Below are 9867 nucleotides of genomic sequence, written 5' to 3' on the forward strand. Positions count from 1 at the left end.
AGCCAAGTCTGTGTGGTTCCCGCATTTCGCTTCTCTGCACCACTCGAAGATGGCCGAACATAACTGAGTCCTTTTGCTCTGTCAATGGTGGTCACATGGGCGCTTAGTAACGAATGCTACAATGTAGTCCCATTTCGGTTTCTAATTTACTCTGGTATATAACAATGTAGCACACCAGTAACAGGTTAATCCATGGTGGAGCCCGTCAGAAAACGACCGGGACTGTTAGAGGTTAAGGTGAGCTGCAGCTGGCGGTGGTATTGTTAGTCTCGAGTTAGCAGATTTTAACCTGTTTAAAATAGACTCGCTTACTCTTTCCAGATTTAAAGAGAGAAGCTGATTGGTAATTTGATGAGGGAATGTACTACTGGGGTGAGTACGAAAATATGAAAAGCAGAGCTTTACTGGTTAGTAAGCATGAACACGGTATTTAGTTGTGTACGTTATAAAGCGCTGCATTTCGGAAAGATGTCAATCACTAGAACGTTAAGATTAACAGTAAATTGGTTTCGCCGAGGGAAAACAATGTGCTTTGGTTTGGCATGCAAACGGCTACAAGTGCGCATCTGGTGTTTAGAAATGCACGTTTTCATCTAGTGCTCCATTATGTAATTAACCAAGTGCGATTCAACGTGAAGATTAATAGTGTGAGAAGTTGGCCTGGTATATAATGCTCACTAATTCTAGTGATCACTTTGTACCATGCCAAGCAACCCTTATGATGATGGTTGTAATTCAACCTTGTAGACCAGTTATCCTAGTGGTAACGTGGACAAAGCAGTCTTAGGCTAAACTCTGAAAGGCATGTGAAGCCAGCTGTTATACCATACACAACCCCCTTGAATACCAAATGAAAGGGACACCACACAGATATATATTGAAAATATATATTGATTTATTAACTATAAAATCCCCTGGACTCTTTATGAGCACAGAAGCACAAGCGTTAAATCACAAGACAGTTTAAAATACACAAAAGTTGCACAATATGGATGAGCCCTAGGGGCCACCTAAACCATATACTAAATAAGTGGTATAAGAGATACCAGGAGGAAAGTGAAGAGGCCTAGGGCCTTGGGAATCGCTGGAGCTATTCGAGACTGGAGTTAACTAAGTCGGGAAGGGCCCACGGGACTCGGGTGCAGTGTTCAAAGTGCACGCACTTTACAATACAAAGTCTATGGTGCGTAAAAAGCACAAAGTTAGAAAGTTAGGAACCTTCCGAGTGACCTACGGAGCTGAAACTTAAAACACAGGCCCTTGGGATGTGTACCAGTGCAGGAGCACCGGCGGAGCTGAGTTACCTCACCCACAGGAAGCGGGTGCACAGGGTCGAAGATGTGTCGGGTTTCGTCACGCTGGTCGATGGTGCTTGGAGCTGAAGAGGCTGCAGGCGGCTCGATGAGAAGAGTTCCGGTGGATCCAAGGGAGGATCTGAAGAGTTGAAGACCTGAAAGCAGAGGGGACAGTGTTCAAAGTCACTAGCCAGTGACTGCCGTGGAACCAGAGTGGAACCAGGTGATGTCGGGTGCAAACAGGCGTTGTCGGGTAGCTTCTTTCTGCAGCCACGTGGATACCCGGGGTCGAGGACGTCCAGGAGTCGGTCACGAGCTGTCCCACGTAGGCTTCTCGCTGTTGGCGGTGTCGGCGACCTGATCGGAGCAAACAGGCCTTGGCAAATGCAAGCCACGCAGGAGTTGAAAGATGCTGTTCACTCGGACCAGCAAGGTCAGAGCGAGTGCTCCTTTTCACAGGAGCTTGGGTAGGTCTGGAGCAACCAGACCTGCTGTTTAAATCTTCGGGTTCGTCGCCAAGATGGCCGCTGGCCGCGTGGCTAGTGGCCGGGATGGCGCGTCGAGTGGCACAATGCAAAAGGGCCCCACGCAGATCGTGGAGATGCTGGAGGGCTGATCTTCGGTGCAAGGGCTGCTCGGTGGTGGGGGTTCTCAATCCCCAAAGCACAACGTCGAGGATGCCTCAGAAGCTGCGCAGTCAGCTTGTCGGGTGTCTTTCAAGAGGTCCGGTCCCACGTCGCTCGGTGCCTCCACGGGTCCCTTCTTCGCAGGGACTGTGGATCGGGCTCTGAGAGGTCTGGGAGTCTGGTTCTTGTCGGGCTCTGGGCTCGGTCTCCGGCGGGAGGCGGCGGCAAAGCAGACGTCGAGTCGCTGGTTGGTACCTGTGTTCACAGGGTGGTCACTCCTTGGCCACAAGGGAGATTCTTCTTCAGTCTTCTGTGCAGCAGAATGTCGAAGTCCAGTCTTCTTCTTAGTTTTAAGTTGATTTCGGGATGATCTGCCGTGCAATGGCACTGCTCCCCCTCTTATTCCCAAACTGGGGGTGGATCACCTACTAGGTCCCTCCTCTGGGAGGAACCAGGAAGGGGGGCGGTTACACCCCCTTTCCTTTGTCCAGCTCCGCGCCAGGACTGGGGCTGGAAGGCCCCAGAACCGGTTTGGACTGGCCTATGCACGGGGACACCTTGTGTGCCCCGGGCATGTCTGATTCTTTTCAGCCCTGTCCTACCTAATACACAAAATCCTGTCTGGGGTGGTGCTCGCACCTCCCAAGGCAGGAAACCCTTTGTCCAGGCCACCATCTGCCGAGTTTCGGTCAGCAGCAGGAGGCCAGACTTGTGTCTGTGGTGGCAGCGTCCATTTTGTGAAGCTGAGGCTCTGTTTAACTTTAACCGGGGTTAAGGCTACGCACATGTCGTGTCCCTCTAGAAGGGTGGAATGCTATCCCCGTCGCCAGAATTGGCGAGGGGATAGTATTCCAATTCGTATGACACCTTACTCGACATGTTTTGATAAAGCCAAACCAAAGTTAGCATTTAACCGCGAGGATTATAATGCACTTAAGAGTATATGGTATGGCAATATCCCGGAACAGCTTAGGGAGTTGTTCCCGACAGCTGCAGACAGGCTCAGCTCATGCCAGAGCACCATCTCACATATTTCCAAGCACTCTGCCTCCAGGATTGATGAGGCCTTCCATAGGAGTGGCTGATAGGAACATATGTGTCCAGTTTAGGGTTAGGCACAGACATACTGTACCTAAGTAAGAGGTGGTTACACCGACTTACCCCAGCTGAGTGATCAGCCAGTTGTGTCAAAGATGGAGGCCAGGCCAGGGGTGGCACAATACGTGCTGCAGCCCCTGGCAGGCCTTGGCTACACCTATGCCCTGGGTACCTATGGTACACTGTTACAGGGGCCTATAAGGTGAACCAATTCCAATTGTGTTATGCACCTAAGGTACATGGAGTCCATTTTAAGGAGAGAGCAATCAGCCTGGGGCCCTGAATAGCAGGATCCCAGGCCAACTAAGTCAAAAACCAGCTAAACACCAGGCAAAAAGTTTGGGGGTAACCATAGTCAGATATCCACCTTCCTACATAACCCCCCCCCAAACGAAAGGAGATAAGGCTATCCTTGACCAGGTAAGCCTATATTGCCTAAGTGGCCATATAAGGAAGTACCAGCTCTGGCTTGGTAACCCCCTGTCTCATGGTCCACTAAGCAATCCCTCACCCTAAGGGTATCTGAGGGTCTCCACCATAGGGAATCTCTACCTGTGGTGTGTCTTTGCAAAGTCAAAGGCTGGTGTTGGGATGGAGTACTGAAGTGAGTTTCCTCTGTAGGGCTCAGCTTCCTCCAATCACTCTCCACCATGTGTGCCTTTCTTTCTCTGACTGAGTTGCACTGTGCTCTCAGGGTCAACCTCTGGCTACCTAAAGCTGGAGGCTGGGTCCCTCTGTTTGGCTTACTGGAGGGACAGTTCAGGTTTGGGCCCTTAGGGTCCCAGGTTTGGCTGTGCCCAACAATATCCATCTGGGGGAGGTCCCTAACTACTTTTAAGGGGGATCCCTCAGGAGTTTTTAAAGTTTTCACCTCACTAGGGCTACTAGTTTCGGTGCCCCTAATCTGTTGATGGGGGTGCTTTATTTGACAGGGGGCCCTTTGGGTCTCACTGTCCTTCTTGTCCTCTGCAGCCCTGGGCTGAGTAAGGCAAGGTAGAGAGGGGCAGGTTACCTGCTCCAGACTGGGTCCCTCCTGAGAAGGGTCCACTGCCATCAGAGGCTCTGTCAGGCCAGGCCTAACAACCTCTGGGTCAGTTCCTTCATCAGGGGTAAGATCAGTTCCCTGAGGAGGCTGATCCTTTCCTAAAGTCTGGTGGGAGGGAGATTTCTCTTCCTCCTCAATGCTCTCTGTTTGGGTGGAGTGATCCATCATTTCAGGCTTCACTACCCATGTATCAGTTTGAGTTTGGGCTGTGGCCATCACAGCCCCACCAACCTTTTCAGGAGGAGACTCAGTTTGGGTATGGGCTGTTACTAGTACAGCCCTGCTACTCTTTTCAGGAGGGAAGTTATCTAAAGATGGGGCTGAGGTTTGCTCAGCCCTCCCAACCTTTTCAGGAAGGACATCTTGAATTGGGGCTGTAGCCATTACAGCCCCACTAACCTTTCCATGGAGATTTACCATTCTAGAATGGGTTTGCTGTTCAACCTCAGCCCAGGCTGAGATTTCCAAATCATTACCCAGTAGGCAATCTACAGGCAAGTTTGCTGACACTGCCACTCTCTTTGGGCCAGTGACACCTCCCCAGCTAAGATTGACTACTGCCATGGGATGATTGGATTCTATGCCATCAATGTTTGTCACCTGATATTTGGCATCAGGTAAAAGTTGCCTTGAGGGGACTAGACATTCAGCCACCATGGTGATGCTAGCCCCTGTGTCTCTGAAGGCCTCAACTTTCAAGCCATTGATGAGGGGCTCCTGTCTATACTTGCTCAAAGTGTTTGGGCAAGCAGTGAAATTGGCAAACCCCATGCCAGTCTCATAGACAAGAGTATCTGAGTTAGGGGACCTGGATAGGCCAGAGTCCACCTGTCCTCCAAAAGTAAACCCACCCAAATTCTTGGGGGTGCTCCCACCACCTGGGGGACCACTGCTAACAGTGACAGGAGGTGTTGGAGCCTTACCTGGAGGTATATTCTCCTTATTGCCATTCTTGGGACAACAGCTATCTGTTTTGTAATGCCCCACCTGTTTACAGGTATGACAATAAGGCTTTTTCTGGGATGTAGAAGTGTCTTGGGACCCACCCCCATTCTTGGAGTTTTGGGGCCCTGGGGAAGTCTTTTCCTTACTTTTATCCCCACCCTTCTCTTGAGGCTTGGTAGTCTCTTTCTTTTGGTCACCACCCTGGTTCTTAGGCCTGATCCTGGTTCTGACCCATTTGTCTGCCCTCCTACCCAATTCTTGTGGGGAGGTCAGATCAGAGTCAACCAGGTGCTGATGTAGAAGCTGATTTTGACAATTACTTAAGATTTGCTCTCTCATAATTAAATTATACAATCCTGTATAGTCAGTAACCTTACTTCCCAGCAACCAGCCCTCCAGAGCCTTAGTGGCACACTCAACAAATTCAGACCAGTCCTGAGTCTGTGTCTTCTGGGTGTCTCTGAACATTAACCTGTACTGTTCAGTGGTTAAGCCCAACCCATCAATCAGAGCACTCTTCAGGACCATGTAGGTTCTAGAATCCTCATCACTAACTGTGAGGAGTCTGTCTCTGCCTCTACCTTCAAAGGAGAGCCACAAGATTGCTGCCCACTGCTCCTGAGGGATCTGCTGTACCATGCAGGCTCTCTCAAGTGCAGTCATCCATTTGTGGATATCATCCCCAGCTTTGTAGGGGGGCACAATCTTACTCAGGTTTCTTGTATCAAAGGACCTGTCTTTATCCTTCTGGATAGTGCTGCCACCAGTGGATCCTAATCCACTCTCTCTAGGCTGTCTTGCTCTAGCAAGTTTCTCCTTAGCCAGGGCAACCTCTAACTCTTGCCTCTGGATCCTAAGCTCAGCCTCTCTCATTTTGGCCTCATGTTCCCTTCTCTGAGGGCTAGTCATCTCCTTTCTGGAGTGACCATGAGAGCCTCTAGAGACATGGGAGGTATTGGATTCACCTGAGTGATGCCTCCTCCTCCTATGGCCCTGGTTAAGTCCACCTGAGGGTCTGAATGGGTTGTTACCTGATTCATTCCCAAGTTGACTTAAGTTAGCCTGGTTCAGTCTACTGACCAGCACCTGACTATCTCTGTCATCATCTGACTCACTGCTTTCCACCTCCTCCTCCTCTTCTTCTTCCTCTACATCTACTTGAGGAGCTCCAGTGGTGGAGGCTTCCTCATCTTCTAGGATGATAGGGGCAGGGGTGTCTACAGTGTCATCCTCTGAAGGATGGCCTCCTTCAGCATTCCCTGTGGGGTTTGCTTTAGAGGTCTTTAGAGCTTCAGACTGATCCAAAAGCTCTCTTAGGTGGTCTGCAGTAGGGGAAGGCCCTGTCTTCAGACCCCTTAAGACACAAAGCTGTCTTAGTTCCTTAAAAGGAAAAATAGCAAACTGGGATGGTGCCCTTGGAGGGTCACTCTCAACAGGAGTAAGTCCACTGGACCCCTCTGTTCCAGACATTGCTCTAGTGTGGGTGGATGTGTTGCAATCTACCTACACTGGTGTTTACCTACTAAACCTATCTAGTAGTTGTAGCTAGGGTGTGCTACTCCCTTTGCTCTACAACAACTAAGTTCAGTAGAACTTAAGTATACTAGTCTTGTTTTATATGTACCTAGCAGGTACCTGTGTGATCTTTCAGATGATAATCTCAAAGATTGTAATGGTAAAACAACAGCAAGCTCAGATCCCAATCCGCTGCTCACCAATGTGAGAAGTTGGCCTGGTATATAATGCTCACTAATTCTAGTGATCACTTTGTACCATGCCAAGCAACCCTTATGATGATGGTTGTAATTCAACCTTGTAGACCAGTTATCCTAGTGGTAACGTGGACAAAGCAGTCTTAGGCTAAACTCTGAAAGGCATGTGAAGCCAGCTGTTATACCATACACAACCCCCTTGAATACCAAATGAAAGGGACACCACACAGATATATATTGAAAATATATATTGATTTATTAACTATAAAATCCCCTGGACTCTTTATGAGCACAGAAGCACAAGCGTTAAATCACAAGACAGTTTAAAATACACAAAAGTTGCACAATATGGATGAGCCCTAGGGGCCACCTAAACCATATACTAAATAAGTGGTATAAGAGATACCAGGAGGAAAGTGAAGAGGCCTAGGGCCTTGGGAATCGCTGGAGCTATTCGAGACTGGAGTTAACTAAGTCGGGAAGGGCCCACGGGACTCGGGTGCAGTGTTCAAAGTGCACGCACTTTACAATACAAAGTCTATGGTGCGTAAAAAGCACAAAGTTAGAAAGTTAGGAACCTTCCGAGTGACCTACGGAGCTGAAACTTAAAACACAGGCCCTTGGGATGTGTACCAGTGCAGGAGCACCGGCGGAGCTGAGTTACCTCACCCACAGGAAGCGGGTGCACAGGGTCGAAGATGTGTCGGGTTTCGTCACGCTGGTCGATGGTGCTTGGAGCTGAAGAGGCTGCAGGCGGCTCGATGAGAAGAGTTCCGGTGGATCCAAGGGAGGATCTGAAGAGTTGAAGACCTGAAAGCAGAGGGGACAGTGTTCAAAGTCACTAGCCAGTGACTGCCGTGGAACCAGAGTGGAACCAGGTGATGTCGGGTGCAAACAGGCGTTGTCGGGTAGCTTCTTTCTGCAGCCACGTGGATACCCGGGGTCGAGGACGTCCAGGAGTCGGTCACGAGCTGTCCCACGTAGGCTTCTCGCTGTTGGCGGTGTCGGCGACCTGATCGGAGCAAACAGGCCTTGGCAAATGCAAGCCACGCAGGAGTTGAAAGATGCTGTTCACTCGGACCAGCAAGGTCAGAGCGAGTGCTCCTTTTCACAGGAGCTTGGGTAGGTCTGGAGCAACCAGACCTGCTGTTTAAATCTTCGGGTTCGTCGCCAAGATGGCCGCTGGCCGCGTGGCTAGTGGCCGGGATGGCGCGTCGAGTGGCACAATGCAAAAGGGCCCCACGCAGATCGTGGAGATGCTGGAGGGCTGATCTTCGGTGCAAGGGCTGCTCGGTGGTGGGGGTTCTCAATCCCCAAAGCACAACGTCGAGGATGCCTCAGAAGCTGCGCAGTCAGCTTGTCGGGTGTCTTTCAAGAGGTCCGGTCCCACGTCGCTCGGTGCCTCCACGGGTCCCTTCTTCGCAGGGACTGTGGATCGGGCTCTGAGAGGTCTGGGAGTCTGGTTCTTGTCGGGCTCTGGGCTCGGTCTCCGGCGGGAGGCGGCGGCAAAGCAGACGTCGAGTCGCTGGTTGGTACCTGTGTTCACAGGGTGGTCACTCCTTGGCCACAAGGGAGATTCTTCTTCAGTCTTCTGTGCAGCAGAATGTCGAAGTCCAGTCTTCTTCTTAGTTTTAAGTTGATTTCGGGATGATCTGCCGTGCAATGGCACTGCTCCCCCTCTTATTCCCAAACTGGGGGTGGATCACCTACTAGGTCCCTCCTCTGGGAGGAACCAGGAAGGGGGGCGGTTACACCCCCTTTCCTTTGTCCAGCTCCGCGCCAGGACTGGGGCTGGAAGGCCCCAGAACCGGTTTGGACTGGCCTATGCACGGGGACACCTTGTGTGCCCCGGGCATGTCTGATTCTTTTCAGCCCTGTCCTACCTAATACACAAAATCCTGTCTGGGGTGGTGCTCGCACCTCCCAAGGCAGGAAACCCTTTGTCCAGGCCACCATCTGCCGAGTTTCGGTCAGCAGCAGGAGGCCAGACTTGTGTCTGTGGTGGCAGCGTCCATTTTGTGAAGCTGAGGCTCTGTTTAACTTTAACCGGGGTTAAGGCTACGCACATGTCGTGTCCCTCTAGAAGGGTGGAATGCTATCCCCGTCGCCAGAATTGGCGAGGGGATAGTATTCCAATTCGTATGACACCTTACTCGACATGTTTTGATAAAGCCAAACCAAAGTTAGCATTTAACCGCGAGGATTATAATGCACTTAAGAGTATATGGTATGGCAATATCCCGGAACAGCTTAGGGAGTTGTTCCCGACAGCTGCAGACAGGCTCAGCTCATGCCAGAGCACCATCTCACATATTTCCAAGCACTCTGCCTCCAGGATTGATGAGGCCTTCCATAGGAGTGGCTGATAGGAACATATGTGTCCAGTTTAGGGTTAGGCACAGACATACTGTACCTAAGTAAGAGGTGGTTACACCGACTTACCCCAGCTGAGTGATCAGCCAGTTGTGTCAAAGATGGAGGCCAGGCCAGGGGTGGCACAATACGTGCTGCAGCCCCTGGCAGGCCTTGGCTACACCTATGCCCTGGGTACCTATGGTACACTGTTACAGGGGCCTATAAGGTGAACCAATTCCAATTGTGTTATGCACCTAAGGTACATGGAGTCCATTTTAAGGAGAGAGCAATCAGCCTGGGGCCCTGAATAGCAGGATCCCAGGCCAACTAAGTCAAAAACCAGCTAAACACCAGGCAAAAAGTTTGGGGGTAACCATAGTCAGATATCCACCTTCCTACAAATAGTTTACCAGTTTCGGCAAGGGGACACGATGCGCGACATTAGGCTGTTTAAATCAACCTGCTTTCACATTAATGCCAAGAGTTTTGACATCCAGGGAAGAGTTTAAATGATCGGCTTAGCTTGCACTGTTATTTGGAAACTAAAAATGATGGCTTTTACATGCGTGTATTAGAACTTCGCCGTGTAGATGTTTCAGAATGATTTTGAGTTTTTTACTTTAGAGTGTTTTCTGCAACTTTTAATAAATATAGGAGAGCCTTATTTTTCTTTGTTTATTACACCACAGAAAAAGAGAGTATCGATAATTCCTCGCAATGGTTGAATGCCGCTTAGAGCAGACGGATTAGGTGTACACATACTTTAAACTGATTCCAGCATTGACTACCCT

This window comes from Lissotriton vulgaris, chromosome 1_2 (assembly GCF_964263255.1).
Source record: "Lissotriton vulgaris chromosome 1_2, aLisVul1.2, whole genome shotgun sequence".
Lineage (NCBI taxonomy): Eukaryota > Metazoa > Chordata > Amphibia > Caudata > Salamandridae > Lissotriton > Lissotriton vulgaris.